Source organism: Sciurus vulgaris (assembly GCF_902686455.1).
Source record: "Sciurus vulgaris genome assembly, chromosome: 1".
Lineage (NCBI taxonomy): Eukaryota > Metazoa > Chordata > Mammalia > Rodentia > Sciuridae > Sciurus > Sciurus vulgaris.
Window position 1 is genome coordinate 161,075,269 of NC_136461.1, and position 6,000 is coordinate 161,081,268.

General features: G+C 38.1%; 1 protein-coding gene across 1 annotated transcript in view; it reads right to left on the reverse strand.

The window, feature by feature from the left end:
- Window positions 1–5,222, reverse strand: part of CA1 (carbonic anhydrase 1) — a 36,174-nt gene extending 30,952 nt beyond the window's left edge. Inside the window, exon 1 of the mRNA XM_079128607.1 lies at window positions 5,149–5,222. The gene's annotated coding sequence lies outside the window, so the exon portion shown is untranslated. The remainder of the gene's footprint in view (window positions 1–5,148) is intronic.
- Window positions 5,223–6,000: the final 778 nt, after the last annotated feature.

The window sequence follows — 6,000 nt, forward strand, 5'->3', positions numbered from 1 at the left end:
CTTCCTTAAGTTCCCAGGCAAGAATGCTGTCCATATTGGGTCCAGGTGTCCTCTGGCATTCCTTCCTTCTTTCTTCTCCTTTCCCTACCATTGCCTCTCACCTGCTGACATAAAATCATATTAGCACTGCCTGAGCCTTTGTTCTTTCAACCCAGCTCAAGTCTCACTGTGAGACTCATAGTCCTGAAGACTAGGTCCAATCAACTCATTCACAGTTCGGGAACTTTGAATAGTTTCTCACAACTTTGCATAATAGATGAATACCAGACCTAGCACACAAGGGCCTCAAATCCACTTTTCTATATATACTTTGGAAGTTCCCTTTATATTGTTGATTTGGACATAACAGGGCTGTTATGTCCAATTGATGCTATGTGTCTCTCTCCACTTTCAATGTTTGACATCTGTTGGTCTTCCATGTGAAATGCTCAGCTTCCCATCCAGAACAGAAAAATTGTCCCATTATTCCAAATAAATCTTAGGTGATAGGTACAGAGGAACCCATTATCCACATGATTGATGTTCCAAGACCATCAGTAATGCCTTGAAACCACAGATACCAACAAATTGTATAATTATTATGTTTTTTCCAATACACATATACTTACGGTAAAGTTATAAAGTTTATTCATTAGACACAATAGGAGAGTACAACAACTACTAATAAAATCAAACAGTTGTAACAATCTACTATAATTCAAGTTGTGTGAATGGAATTTCTCTCGAAATACCTTATTCTACTGCACTCACTTTCTCCTTGTGGTGATGCAAGATGATACAGTGCCTACATGATGAGGTGAAGTGAGGTGAATGATGTAGGCATCGTGATAGACATTAGGCTAGTGTGTTAGGGCTGCTTGAACACAAGCACTGCAATACCATGATAGTTGGTTTGATAACCAGAGAGCTAGTAGGTGACTAATGGATGGGTAGTATATACAGTGTGGATACACTGAGCAAAGGAATGAGTCACATCCCCAGCAGGATGGCATGAGATTTCATCACTACCGAGAAGAGTGCAACTAAACATTTATGAATTACTTATTTCTGTAAATTTCCATTTCATATTTTTGAACTGTAGTTGACTGCAGGTAACTTAAACTAGGAGAATAAAACCAGCTGATAAAGAGGAACTATAGCATTTCCTTAATTCTTTCATGAGATTCATGAAAGTTGGGAGAATTCTTTGCATGCCGTAGAATTTGTTTTGTATCTTCCTATGATCTTTTTCACATTCGAATCATGATTACATTTATATGTGCACTTGTCTTTCCATCAGAAAGTAAAGTACTTGAAATCAGAGACAGAATCTTATTAATCCTAGGATCCTTCATTTAGCTTAATAGATACTCGTATATATTTGTTAGATGTTGGAATGAATTAACAAATGAATTCATTTTGTTCATTTATTACTAATGGGAGATTAGTGATAATGTGAACAAACCATTTGATTTCACTCAAGAATAAGACCCATTTGGAACTGGAATAACACGATTTTCAATCAAGCAGAACAGCTATATTATACACTGAGCTACAAAAAAAAAAAAAAAAAAAAAATCTCATCTCTGGAAAACATGCCAGAATCTTAGTACACCATTTTCAGCAAAGAGATACCATCTCTCTACCAAGATTTGGTCTAATCTTAGTACTAGAAAACTGAAACCTTCTAACTAGAGAATAAATAAGTTTCAATTTTCAATAGATCATAAACTGTAACAGAACTGAGAGTATCAAATTAGCCCAAGCTTTAAGTCTTTTTTGGTGCCACCTAGGGGCATGTGGAGAGAGAGGTGCTGGGGTGGGGGTAGGTGTTCAGCTTCCAGTCATGGTACTGGCAGCAACAGCTGCCTTATGGCTCTCTCCCTTGGTCCAAGAGATAGACGAGAAAGCTCCAAGAACTGAAAGGTCCAAGATGATATGGGGTGAGATGAGGTAGGTCTTAGGAGGAGGACTCAAGGTTAGGTTGGAGATGCAGCTGAGCATCTCCTGGGGAGTAAACTTACAGGTGCCGCATTTCAGAGCATCATGAAAAAATTACAGGCACATAAATCTGAAAGTAGATAGCTTCTGTTCTATCATAATGGATGATGAAAGGTGAGATTAAATGATTCTGAAACTTTGCCTGACCTCATGAACCTCTATGACTTAAGAAAATGAACCCTGCTTGGCTGGACACAGCCTCCCTAATATTATTATGGTAAAAGGAATTTCTCACATCTCAGACTGGGGAAGTCAAAAATGGTCTTTGTGCTGCAGTGTTCTGCACTCATCCATACATAGGGCTTTTTCTTTAAAATTAGCATTTGGAAGAACTGGAAAATCGCTTTATAAACTTTTGTTTTATTCTAGATGAATTTATAAAGGATAATCCACTTTTAACATTTTAGAATCATCTCTTCTCCATCTTCTTTCCAGCCTTTGCTTGTTAATTTATTTTTAAACACAGGGAAAACAACTGTGGCCATACAGATGAAGAAAACACAAGAGATAAGAGGACAATTTGCACATCTATGGCCTGATCTCGGTGCCAATGTCCTGCTGGTAAGATTCAACCAGCAGAATAAGCAAGGCCCAGGACCCTCCAAAATACAATCTTAAGAATAAATAGGTACAGGCTTCATTGTGTACAGGCTCAGGTAGAGGGCAGAGGCTCCTAGCTGGGTGGAGGGTTGATATTTTAGCCTGAGGTGAGAAACTCAGAACATTGGCTCCCTGAGTAGGTACAACCCATTAAACCCAGTATATTCCTGTGATTCTTTAGCAAAACTTTTCCTCTGTCAGTTTCCAGTGTGTAGGCTGCTTCATGCTGGTCAACTCTAACCCCTGTTGAGGAACTGCAACTTAGAGCAGAACTGCTATCAATCCCCACAACTGAGCTGCGGGGAAGCCCACCAAGCCCACTCTCATCCAGAACATCAAGAGGTTATTTTTTCCCCTTTGATTCCAAGGAAGCATTTTAACTCTGCTCACAAATCTCCAGTGGGATCCACTGTGTGGGGAAATGCAAACCAAAACAAGGGGAGACCAAAACTGAAAACATCAATATTATTCCTTGTAGAAATATAAAGTGTTACAATCATTTGTTCACAGTGCTTATTTAAATTATAAGTGGACACCAAAATCTCATTTTTAGGACTCCACACTACTGAAAACATATATGTTAACTGAATCAATGTTTCTAAGAGTAGGCCTTTCGAAATAACCTAAAAGAGGATGGATGAAATAATGATACAAGGCAACTGTGTTTGTGATATTTTAGGTGTTAACAGCAAATTTCAGAGCAATAGAATAACATGATCCTGATTTTGCTTATAAAACTTTCTTTTTGCACATGCAAGCTTATGCAGTCAGTGAATTGAGAGTAGAAAGATAAATACAATCTGGCAGAATTTGTTGCCTTGAAATGGAGGTGATTGGGAGAAGAGATGGGACAGACTACTAAATTTTACTTCATTTACATCTGTATTGTTCGATGATTGTAATGAATATATATTATTTATGTAATAGTTTTATAAATTTTTCTCAAAAGTCTCATATTTAAACACTTATATGAGCCATTTTTGCAGTTTCATTTTTCTTTTTTTCTTTTTAGTTGTAGATTGACTATGCATCTACTGACATGGCATGTCAATAGAGCTGGGTGCAGTCTTTGGAGTATTATTTTATTGCCTTATAAAATTGAAAATTGCCTGGCCAAACACCAGATGAGAAGCTATTTTATTTTATGCTACCTGCATGGCAATTATACTCTCTTATGAAAGAAAAAATGTGCTTGTTTGAAAAAATCAAGGGCAAAATTTCATGGCATAAGAAGAGAAAACATTAAAATAAAGTGACTGGAAAAATTAAAATTGAGGGATAAGCCCTGAAGCATATGAAAATCCTTGCTTCATGCTCTTAAACCTGTGATTCTCAAACATTAGTGTGCATCAAAATTACCAGGAGGGCTCATTAAAATGCAGTTTGCTCAACTTCACTTTCAGAATTTCTGATTCAATAGGTTTAGGTTAAGAGTTGAGAATTTGCATCATGTTCCCCCGTGATGCTGATACTGATGCTGCTGGTCTGAAGGTCACACTTAGAAATCACTGCTTTTAAAATATTATTGTATACCCTTTGTGAGAAATGGCTGAGATTTCCAGGAGCAAGACCAGAGTCCAGGAAAGATGTATATAAGTCATATCTGACATGGGGTTGAGAATATGTATTATAAACAGTTTAATAACTGCCTGCTAACACTACATATGCTGTGCTATTGTTTTGTATGTTATAAAAAAACAAAAGCACTGAACAATCAAAAGGATGTAAGCATGATGGAGAATTATTTATAAGCTATTGAATCCCATTTTCTCTTCATTACTTATAAGAGAATATGAACTGTATAACTTTCCAGCTAGTTACCCATAATAGAAAATAAAACCAGAAAGCACTGAAAGCAAGAAGGTAAAAATTTGTGAATTACATTTAAATAAAATGTTCCTATCTTTAGTTGTGGTACATATTTGCTTTGAACATGTTGAAATTTTATTTTTATAAAAAAAGCAATATAGCATGTCTTTGTCAGTTGTGCTGCATTGTGACCGAGGCAGCTGATTTGCACAGTATTCTCTTTCTAGTTTCTGGATAATTTTTTCAAGATTAATCCTTCATCTTTCTAAAAATTAAACTATTTTGGGGGATGAGGGAGAAAAGTGTTAAGAGAAAATTCAGAGATTTGTAACTTTTTACTGACGGGGATGGGGACAGATCCCTATTTGTAAGGTGACCCAAGAGCCAAGCATTGAAACCAAGAGGTTCCAGACTTGTCATCATCGTGTCCCCACAGGTCATCCCTCCTGAAAACAAATCAGACTGCACTTGGACCCAGTACCACGCCTCTCGACAGACTTTCTGGGGAAGGATTTTTGGGTCATGGGTTTCTTCCAGGGAGGCTCAGAAAAAGCTTCCCTTGCAGTTTGGGTTTGAAGGCCATAGATCAGTGGCAGACCAGGACACCTAAAACATTTCCAAGCAATCACCACTTTCTTCTCTCATAATCTTGGGCTCCTGTCTGCACTCTTCCTTTGAGAGTCCCGCCCCCATTCCAGTTAAACTGTACATCATAATTGCACGGCTAACTCAAATAATACATTAAAATAGCGTGTTTACTGTGAAAGTTCTTACTTTAGGGAATTCAGAGGTCAGGATTGCAGCTGGTTGACAGATCCTTGTTCATATCAGATTTCATCTTGCTTGCTATCCTCTCTTTTCCAAGTTTAGTTTCCTAATGCTGATTCTCAGCTAAGCCACTTCAGAGATCACTTTGGATTCCCTAGGTCAGAGCTCTCGAACTTCCAGTCCCACATCCAAATTTGCCTAACCTTGGCTAGTTAACTATTGAAAGAAATTCACATCAGGACATTAATGGCAGGAAATGGCTTAATATGTTCCAGTCCCATCTGTGTGTTATATGGTAATTTTAAACTCAAGAGATCTTAAGTAAAGGGATATGTTTCTGGCAATTGTATGTTATGGAGTGCATAGGCTGGTAAGGGAGAAGTTTTGACCAGAGCAACTTCTCAGGGTTCCTCACATCGTAATGAGTACTCCAGTCATGGACAGGTCCTTGGTTAGTTAGCCTTGTTGCTTTTTAGTAGGAAACATAGGAAGGATGTTCTCTTTTCAAAGTGTACTTGGAATATCTACCTGAAGGAGAAATGAATAGGCACCTGGCACTGTGATGGGTTGCTGACCCCTGTTACCCATGTTAATCGATTTCTTATTGGAAGTTATGCTTGCTTATGATTAAGAAACTATTATAGTTCTGGATCTGAATGTAAAGGGAGGGGCAGGATTATAGTTCAACAAATAGTCCATGGCTAAATAAGGATCCCTGGGCTTTGGCTATGTGGGGTGGGAGGTAAGGTGTCTGGCAGATCACTTCTTTTGTAGGGAGAAATAACAGGGCACCCACCCTTTTGGAATCAGGCTAGGAAATGGAAGGGAGGGGAGTCAGACCAG